Genomic DNA, 11340 nt, shown 5'->3' on the forward strand with positions numbered 1-11340 from the left:
TTTAATCAATTTAGTATCTGATTTTTTTCGAAAATATATGACTTTCTTATTTCACTATTATCTCCGTCTCTCAATTATACGTTATGAGTTCTTCTTAAATCTTTGTTGTCAATCGTGTCACATATTCCGGCATTCTTGATAAATCACGGCTGGTCAATCCGATAAATGTTTTCTCTTTCTCTCTTTTTTTTTTAAACCCGAAAATACTAAAAATAATCTTAAAGAATTATATTATTAATATTATTAATTATATTACTATTATTTAACATGTATACTTTATTTATACTCTTTCTCTTTCTCTCTCTCTCTCTCTTTCTCTCTCTCTCTCTCTCTCTTTCAATAATTAATCCCATTACATTATTTATTACATTACATTAATTTTATTTTATTTTATAAATACCTTATTCTTTTTCTCTATACTTATCTCTTTCTTTCTCTCTTTCTCTCTCTCTCTCTCACACACACGCACGCACGCACGCACGCACGCACGCACGCACGCACGCACGCACGCACGCACGCACGCACGCACGCACGCACGCACGCACGCACGCACGCACGCACGCACGCACGCACGCACGCACGCACGCACGCACGCACGCACGCACGCACGCACGCACGCACGCACGCACGCACGCACGCACGCACGCGCACGCACGCACGCACGCACGCACGCACGCACGCACGCACGCACGCACGCCGCACGCACGCACGCACGCACGCACGCACGCACGCCGCACGCACGCACGCACGCACGCACGCACGCACGCACGCACGCACGCACGCACGCACGCACGCACGCACGCACGCACGCACGCACGCACGCACGCACGCACGCACGCACGCACGCACGCACGCACGCACGCACGCACGCACGCACGCACGCACGCACGCACGCACGCACGCACGCACGCACGCACGCACGCACGCACGCACGCACGCACGCACGCACGCACGCACGCACGCACGCACGCACGCACGCACGCACGCACGCACGCACGCACGCACGCACGCACGCACGCACGCACGCACGCACGCACACAGTGCTCAATTCTTAGCGGAAAATAAATAACCTCGTACTGTTATAGACAAATCGATAATACATGAAGCAAGCTACGCGACACATAAGCGAGATGATCATTAGCACGGTCTTACACACAGGTCTGGAAACTCTAGTGGTGGGGGATGGTCGTCTTAGCGACGAAGAAAATAACTCGCTTTGTGACCGCAAGAGTCGCTGCCATCGGTCAGTGTACTATGTGGTGGGACAAGGACGGAAATAGTAATTAGTAAATTCAAAATCGTGAGTGTCAGATAGGCAATAATTGAAGTTCTAAATGAGGAAAGGAATAATAAATAACTTTGTATTAAGAAAAAACGTTTGAAATCTTTTATTATACGAATGCGCAAATTAATAAATTGATAATTTATTCTTAATTTACACTATTTAAAGATGACGCGGTATGAGCGCCGTCGACTTGTGTTAATTCTGATTCTTACCTTATGTATGCCTCGGTTTTATAAGATTAATTAAAAAGTTGAAGGCTATGAGTCTTTAGGAAGTAAATAATGAAGTAAATAATAACCCGTTTTGAAAATCCATAGTTAATTTACAAGTATATTCACAATATTTACATTCTCATTTCAAGAAATATCAATGCAGTTGTACACACAATTAAGGTCGATACCAACCTTTTTACTGTGACAGTTATTTAAAGAAAGAAAATGTCATATAAAAAAAGATTTACAGAAGAAAGATGTTATTTTCAATCCATGTCGCTGTCCATGTCCTCAAGAACTGAAAAAAGTCTTTCAACTTAGAAATGTGCTCAAAGAAATGTCATCAAAAAATGTCATGAAATGTCATTTTCAAAAATGCACTTGAATTAAGCGCAATTAAAAGATTATTGTCACGTTACCATGGGTTACCATCTACACTTCGCGATGACAGCGATGCATGGTGACAACGCCGTGAAATAAATTGTTCCTTGCTAAAACGACCATCCCCCACCACCAAAATCGGTCTGAGTTTCCAGACCTGTGTGTAAGACCGTGATCATTAGCATCACGTTTTAACGACGTCAACATTTCGATACATTTATGATCGATTAATATTGATTCAATTTTTTTCAAAGAACATCGAATTTATTATGTTATTTTGTAATCAATCTTACGTGTTAATCTGGTTTTACGTGGATACGTGTAAAATAAGATTGCTACACAAAATAAAAAAACTAAAAAATAGTAAGTATTTATTGTGAATTTAGGTATCCCTTTAGTAAACACAATATAATATTAGCATAACAGATAATACATGCATAACGTCTGTATATACAATTAATTACAATATTTATGGTTATAAAATTTCAGTTTTAGAGGACAATATGGATGACATACTATTAAATGTAATGTTAAAATATGAAAAAGAAGAAACGGAGAAAAAAGAGGCTGCAGAAAAAGAAGAGGAGAAAGAAGCAGCAGAAAAAGAAACTGCGGAGGAAAAAGCAGCGAATAACGAAGCAGCGAAGAATGAAGCAGAGAAAAAAACGGAAAAAAAATAATGATGAAGAAAAAAAGAAAAAGAAAATAAAAACAGATTAACCTTTTTAAGATAATGTACAATTATCTTATTATAAATAATAAATATATTTCAATAAAATAGAATCTCTTTTTCTCTCTTTCTCTATTTTTTACTTGAATCATCTGTATCTTTCTTTTTCCTATTCGTCTAACACACTTTATCAGTTCTCTCTGCGTTTTCTTTCACGATCTCTTCTCTCCTGATCTCTTTTCTTCCGTTCTATTTCTGGGTCTATTACACTGGTTTACAAAATAAAAAAATTTTTCTGTACATTTAATGCCACTATTTTTTTCCTATGTATTTTGGCCCGCTAAACTCGAAAATCACATATAAAAATTTTTGTATAGATTGGTTTTCGAGAATTGAATTTTTGGATTTTTTTCGGAGATAGCTTCCATATCTCGACTTACAAGGGAACGGTCGGAAGTGTCCCTACCCGATTTAGATGCGCTTTGGATATGTTGTTGAGCATCAAAAAATAGTAGACTCGTATTTTTTTGCGGCGTATCTCAACGTTTAGGGGTTGAAAAAACTCCTAAAAAATAACGACCGATTTGGATGCGCTTTGGCCATGTTGTCGAGCATCGAAAAACATTAGACACGGGTTTTTTTTTGCTGCTTATCTCGACGTTTAGGGGTTAAAACAACCCCTAAAAAATAACGACCGATTTGGATGCGCTTTGGCTATGTTGTCGAGCATAATAAAACATTAGACACGGGTTTTTTTTGCTGCTTATCTCGACGTTTAGGGGTTGAAACAACCCCTTGAAAATAACGGATTTTATAGTTTTTAGCGAATATCTTCAAAAATATAAGGCGTAACGACAAAAAATTTGTACGAAATGTTTATGGCTTTTTGTGCTCTTTACAATGGCGTAATCAGATTTTTCAAATTTGTCACATTTTTTAATTTAACCCCACCCCTACCTATTATTTTTGCCAAATATAACAATTTTTCCAACGCAAATTTAAGAGCGTCAAATGCCAAATATATCCATGTGTATTTTTATTATGATACCATTATTAGATTTTTGGCAAGACGAGATGATATGTGATATAGGCGTCGCGCTGTAGGTAGGTGTTGCGTTATTTCTGTTCAGTTGCGCCGTACGCTTAATAATTTCCATTTGTGCATACATACAATATATACTGTATACTAGAACATAATAGGATTCCCCCGTTAGCCTCGGCGGGGGAGCAGGTGGAAAGTTCGGAAAGGTGGAAATAGGGTCGAAAACAGAGCTGTGTGGAAGGGTAGAGGTGCAGGATTGAAGGAAGGTGCGAAGGAAGTTGAGAGGAGGCGGTGGGATTGGAGGTGATGATAGAATCGAGGTGAAGCGGAAATTGAGGGAGAAGAGGAGAGTTAAAAGTGAGGTTAGGATGACGGAGAGGAATGAGAAGGAGGACGCAGCGAGGAGGGATGCAGAGTGAGTTGAAGAGTTGAGTGCAGAAGGAACGGGTACTCAAGCGAGCGGGAGCGAGGAATCGATCGTGAGATCGATCGAGTCGGCATGCGAGAGAGGTGCTACCGACGGACGGCGGATGTGAGAAGTGAGGCGAGCTGGCTCGTTTGATCAATGAATGATCGAGCGGATCGAGCGTCAGAGAGATGCGTTCCGGTATGGTAAGGGCCTAAGCAGAATGGCTGTCTGGCAGTGTTTTATGCCTTAAGTCTTTGTCTTATGTAAGGGCTTAAGCAGAATGGCTGTCTTGGCAGTGTTTTATGCCTTAAGTCTTTATTTAATTCATTTCGTTTATTTTTATTATTGAATTTCAATATTAAGGGGGTTCTAAAGTGGTCAGTCGATAAGGTAGGTACGGATAAATACGGCGCGGCGCGCGCCAGGACCTTTAGTGGCAAAACGAAACACTGACTTTCCACTCACGCCGCACGGTATTTATCCCTATCTACTTTTCTCCGTGTACTCGGGTTACAAAGGAAAGACGGTTCGCCTCTCGTCAGTTCGCGCGCTGCACCGAGTCTAGACAGAGAAAAACAGCGTCGATCGAAAATGTACAAAATAAGCAAACAACGAAAATTTGAGTGTGTGAACAACCAAGATAATTTCTGCTATGTGTGCGGTGAATATGTCGTCAAAAAAAATCAACATAAATTTACCTATTTGCTACAAGATAATTATCTACAATACTTTGGATTAGCAGCGGAAAATGTTGATGAACAATGGACACCAAGTATTATATGACTATATGTCTTTCTTGCCATATGAATCTTATGGGCTAGGCTTCTGGCTCGACTGAGTATGTATTCAGTGATGCATTATATGATATTTATATGAAATATTTTCATGGATTACAACCATTTTTTTACATTAGGCGGCACATGAAATTCGGCGTTCCAATGATTTGGAGAAAACCATTTTGTCATGCGACCGATTGCTATTTTTGTCTCAGCAAACAGACTAGCATTGGAAAAAATATGCGATGGCAGTATGCAAATGTACAATCTGTCACATTTCCAGTTTTACATTCGGATACACTTCCCATTCCCAAGTGTCCCAGTTCATCTGACCTCATCCTGAGTTGTATTTCATCAGATGAAAAAACTAGTGTCAGTGAATACGAACCGAGTCAAGAGTCCCATCTCCTAACACAGCCTGAACTAAATGATTGGGTGAGAAACTTAGAACTCTCAAAAGAGAAAGCAGAATTACATGCATCTCGGATGAAACAATACAACTTATTGGCTCCGAATGTTAAAATAACGTACTACAGAGTTCGTGATAAACCTTACTCAAAGTATTTCATGCAAAAAGGTCAAATATGCTTTTGCATGGATATTCCTGGTTTGTTCAAGGAGCTAGGACAGCCTTACGATGCAACAGAGTGGCGGTTATTTATTGACAGCAGTAAAGATAGTTTGAAAGCAGTTCTCTTAAATGTTGGAAACGAGAAACCGTCAATCCCAATCGGACACGCTGTCAACACCAAAGAAACGTACGAGACAATGGTCAAATTGTTGAAACGCATTAAATATGAAGAGCACGATTGGAAAGTTTGTTCCGATTTGAAAGTGGTGGGCATGTTACGAGGAATGCAAGGTGGATTCACGAAATATTGCTGTTTTTTATGTCTCTGGGACAGCTGCGCTCGCACACACCATTACACGAGAAAGATCTGGCCGGCAAGAGAAAACGTCATTGTGGGCTCGGACAACGTTGCATATAAGGCTTTGGTGAAGAAAGAAAACATCATCCTTCCACCATTACACATAAAACTTGGACTCTTCAAAAACTTTGTCAAAGCGTTAGACTAAGAAGGCCGAGCGTTCGCATATTTGAGATTAATTTTCCCAAGACTTTCTATTGCGAAAATCAAGGAAGGAATCTTTGACGGTCCACAGATAAGAAAAGTGCTCAAAGATGAAAATTTTCCCTAATTATTGCAACCTAATGAGGCTGCAGCCTGGAAGTCATTCCAGTTGATTGTTTCTAATTTTCTTGGAAACAATAAAAGCCCGCATTACAAGAAAATTGTTGAAGATTTGCTCAAGAATTATGCAAAAATGGGTATGGAATATATATTGTTATTTTATTTTTCGTCCATGTCTTGCATGTATTTCTTCATTACATTGGTTTACAAAATGAAAAAATCTGTTCATTTAATGTCAATTTTAATTTCAACAGGCGTAAATATGTCGCTCAAAATTAATTTTTTGCATTTTCACTTGGATTTTTTTCCGGAGAATCTCGGTGACGTAAGTGACGAGCACGGTGAAAGGTTTCACCAAGAAATCAAAACCATTGAACAGCCATACCAAGGATTTTGGGATGAAAGAATGTTGGGAGACTATATTTGGTTCCTCATCAGAGAAACGGAACCAAATAAGAACAGAAGACACACCAAGGGCCAACATTATTTCTAATCGACGCATGTAATATTGAAATTCAATAATAAAAATAAACGAAATAAATTAAATAAACGTTTTCTATGTAAATAGGGAAAAAAAATACAAAAACAGAGTAAAATTTGATTTTTTGTACCTTCACTCAATTGCTCATAACTCCGGTATTTATCCATAGATTTTCTTCAATTTGTAGGTTTTTTCTTCGTAAAAGTACAACCTATACGTAAAAAATAAGAAACTGGACATAATTTGACGTTTTCTATTTTTGCATAGCGATAGAGTGAATTTTCTATTTTTATTGTGGCCCAAAAAATCGACTTTTCTCATAACACTGAATTATTTTGGCCCATAACACTGAAATTACTGAACCGATTGAAAAACAATGTGAGACGCGATTGTTCGAGATTCGATTACCTTTACTATGATAGCTTGTGCGACCCAATCGTACGTTTCTAAGTCGAGATATGGCCTAAAATGTGAAGCTATCTCCGAAAAAAATCCAAAAATTCATATATCAAAAACCAATCCATACAAAAATCTTTATATGTGATTTTCGAGTTTAGCGGGCCAAAATACATAGGAAAAAAATAGTGGCATTAAATGTACATTTTGGCTGTAAACCAGTGTTATTATTATAAATAATAAGTTATTTGATGGTTAGAATTTTATTTAATAAAATTATTGAATTTTTTTTAAAGCAAAAGTTAAACGCAGAATTTTTAAAAGGAAATTTCAAATTTTATTAATTAAATAGAAAAGAATACACTCGCTTATTTTTAATTAAACACAAAAATATTTTTGATAAATAAATGTGTAAAATAAATCCAATAATAAATAAATTAATAATTAAAATTAAAAATTGGTTCTCCCCGCCCCATATTCCCTCCTCTTCTTCGTCCGGTTTCTCTCCATTCGCTTGTCCCATCCTCTTCCTCTTCCTCGATATCCCCCTTTTCTCAAGCTTTCCTCTCTCCATCCTCTTCCTTCAATCGAGTCTCTGTTTCGCCAATTTCCTCTGCCCCTGAATCCACGCGCTCGGGAAGAATAATAACTAAATGTACAATAATCAGCAATAAATTAATACCTAAAATAGTTTATATTTTAAAACTGTAATTCCACAATCACAATACATACTAATTATTTCTCTCTTTCAACTGCCTGCCACCTTTTTTTCTCCCTTTATCTTCTGTAATGCATATTATTCTTCGTTTTTTTCTTCATTCGGTTCATACCTTCTTCTATCTTGTTCTTTCATTTTCTCCCAGATTCTAAATAAACCATATTTTATAACGTTTAATATTCCAATTCCGCGCAGATATCAAAAATTACAATTTTAGGAAAATTAAGCAACTTAAGTAATAGTGTACTAACCTGCGATCTTTTCTAATTTTTTCTCCTTTTTCGAAATTTTTCTTCTCTATCTTTTTTTCTTCCTCTTTCTCTTTTTTACCATTATCCCTTCTATCTTCATGCTGCATTTTCTTCTCAGTTATCGCGTTACCCATATTTTTTTCTCTTTTTTGGTGTTCTCTCCTATCTAGGTCTAAAAATTAATTACAAATATTTCGCTTATTTGCAGATATCAAATCTCGAAATTATTATGAGATCAATTTTATTCTTATAATAATTTCGAGATTCGATATCTGTAAATAAACGAGATATTTATAAATCAATTTTTAGACTTAGATAGGAGAAAACACCAAAAGAGTTTGTTCTCTTAAAAATTATGCGTTTAATTTTTGCTTTAAAAAAAATTCCATAATTTCATTAAATGAAATTCTAACCATCAAATAACTTACACATTTTTTAAACAATTTTAAAAATCGGTATTTTTCACCGATTCTCGCAAAATTCAAAAGTATGCATGTACGTATGTATCTCAAAATTGGTTGATTAGATCAAACATTATCAGGGTTCTATTTATGTACGGATTCTCCGAAATTTCAAACGTCCGTAACTCCAGAACTAATTAACCAAATCTTAATTAATTATATATAAAATAGGAGTAGAAAAAACTGAAAAATTTAATAAAATTAAATATAGATCGCTATCTCAAATATTGAGAAAGCTATAGGATAAAACACACTTTTCTAAAAAAAAAATTCCAATAAAATTTATACCGGTCAACCGATTTTAATAAAATTTGAGGAAAACATACTTTCTATAATACTCTATTTGTGTGAAAAATTTCAACCCGGTATCTAAAAAATTGTAGAAGTAGATGTGTGTACAAAAAATCCGTACACGCACGCACGCACGCACGCACACACGCACACACATACTTCCGGACATTTTTTACTAATACGATTTTTCGACATTTTAGAACATTCTAAACCTATTTCCATCAAAATCTCGAAAAAAATTTTTTTCGTCATTACGAAGCTTTCTCTATAAGGAAGCAAAAATATTTAAAAAATATTTTGTGTTGTATGGGTATGGACAAAGTCTGCTCGGTTTTTGCTGCCAATCTGCTACCAGGTTATATATGCAGGCTCTGCGCGGTTTCTGTTGGCAATTTGCTTACATTGCCTGTCAGCAGGCTCTGTCGACAGAACACGAGCTTAATGCAAACACAGATGGCTATGTTTTTGGTGTGGGATTTTGATCAAATTTGATGCCAATTTGCGCGCATTCTGCTAACATTTTGCTATCTGGGGAGTTATTCGACGGTGAAGAAATTGGCCATAAAAGATGTTTTTTAAATGTCTTTTAAACATCCGTGTTGTCTGGGAAATATATGTATTTTAGATAATATATTGCTTACGTTGTTTATAAATTAACATATATTAAATTAATATAATATACCCAGTAAACAATTGTGCCAGCAAATTGTAACCAAATTGACAACAAATACGCGCAAAACTTGTCGACAAATCCGGTGCGATCTGTGTCTACAATACGCTTGTGTTTTGCTAGCAAAGCTTGTGTACATGATTTGACACCAAATTGACGCCAAATATCGAGCAAAACAGGGCAGCAAAAATTTAACGGCAAATTTTCGCCATATTGTGAACAAGGCTTGCCAACAAAAGCTCGACAGCAAAGTGCCAAATTGCGAGCAAACCTTGACGAAAGAACTTGACTCCAAATACCGAGCAAAGCTTTCCAGCAATCTAATAGCAAATTGTTGACAAATTGCTATCAAAGTTTGTTGACAAAACCCGACGCCAAATTCAAAAAGTCGACTTTAAGTCGACTTGAAGTCGACTTTTACCGAAACTGACTGGTAGAGAAGTCGACTTTTTTAAGTACGAAAGTCGACTTCAAATCGACTTGAAGTCGGCGAATGTCGAAAAAACCACCGACTTAAAAGTCGACTTCCCGTCATGACGAAAAGTCAACTTCCCGTCATGATGAAAAGTCGACTTCCCGTCAACTTTTAACGTCAGGTTTCAGTCAACTTTTAACGTCAGGTTTCAGTCAACTTTCTATGCAGTTAAAAAACGCGGGAATTGAATAAGTAGTGTAGGAAATTGTTAATAAATTAAACAGCACATACAAGAAAATCACTTGGTCCGTTTATTATATAGCTCGATTTACATAGCTTTACCGCTTGCTCCGTTTCACAAATATCTCGTGCGCTCCACTTATAGCTACGTCTCAACACAATCCGACTCGGCAGTCCCTCGCGAGTACTCGGATATTAATTAATACTGGCAGCCCGATCTCGGTCCCTCGGATCGCGGCAGACCGTTCGGAGTATCTTCTCACACTGTCGCGTTACTCTAAATCGGATCCTGTCGCGTCAATCTCATTCGACAGGTGGAGCCATATATCACGAATCGGCGCCTACGATACCTCTACTTATAATACATCAATTCGGCGCCTACAGCTTCGGCCATTCTGACCTTTTAGTTCGTCCTCGAACTATGTCCAATAATTTATTAATAAATACGTTCATGTTTATCTAAAAAGAAATACTCGTCGTGTTATCTGTTTCCTTACATTCGTCAATTATCTTAATTACAATTTATTTACGCCTAGTCATCGCTTACATTGTCAGGATTAATACCAGTTTCGTTTATTTTTATCCGGCTTTATTTTGTTTGACGAAAGAATTGTATTCATTGGTTTTGATGTGAGATTATACCCCGATATGTCCGTCACTACAAATCTATTTTTATTAAAAATTGCCCTAATTTGGTACGGACCTTTATACTTTGGTAGTAATTTCTGATTTATGCCCGGTTTATGTTGCAAAACTTTAACGAGAACAAAATCTCCCTCTTTATATCGCGTCGGCTTTTTATGTTTCCTATCGTATTGCACCTTGTTGTACTCTTGCACGGCTCGGTTCGCTATTTGTGCGGAGTCTCGCAGTTCCGCTCTTTCTCGCTCAATATTTACGTCTACCTGCGTTAATTTATCGATTAGTTCTCTCAACTCGTTGTCAGATTTCCGACGCTGATCGTACCCTAACAATAATTTGCTCGGTGTAGTATCGATTGATCTATGGAACGTATTGTTGATGACAAATTGTACAGCTCCTAACTCGCTTTTCCAGTCGGCTGGCTTTTCGCACATTTTCGCTAATGTCGATTTTAAAAAACGATTGACCCTTTCAACCTGCCCGTTTGCCCACGGGGACGCAACTGCTACCATGACGTGTTCAATCTTTCTTTCGCCTAGGAACTGAGCGAAATTCCCCGAAGAAAAGGCCGTTCCCCGATCACTTATAATTCTTTCCAGAATTCCAAATAAATCAAAAAGATTACTTAGAGATTTTATTACCTCTTCCGCGTTAGTAGTTTTAGTTGCATAAAGCCAAGTGTGAAAGCATCCACCATCACCAACATATACTTGTATTTGTATGCGGCGGTTTCCAACGGCCCGAAATGATCAATGTGCAGGGTGTGAAATGGTACAGCCACTTTCTCGACGATCTCTAACTCTCCCT

The 11340-nt window shown here is 37.5% G+C and overlaps 1 pseudogene; it reads left to right on the top strand.

The window, feature by feature from the left end:
• Positions 1-2825: 2825 nt before the first annotated feature.
• Positions 2826-6461, top strand: LOC139817868 (uncharacterized; annotated as a pseudogene).
• The last annotated feature ends 4879 nt before the right edge of the window (positions 6462-11340 follow it).

This window comes from Temnothorax longispinosus, chromosome 8 (assembly GCF_030848805.1).
Source record: "Temnothorax longispinosus isolate EJ_2023e chromosome 8, Tlon_JGU_v1, whole genome shotgun sequence".
NCBI lineage: Eukaryota > Metazoa > Arthropoda > Insecta > Hymenoptera > Formicidae > Temnothorax > Temnothorax longispinosus.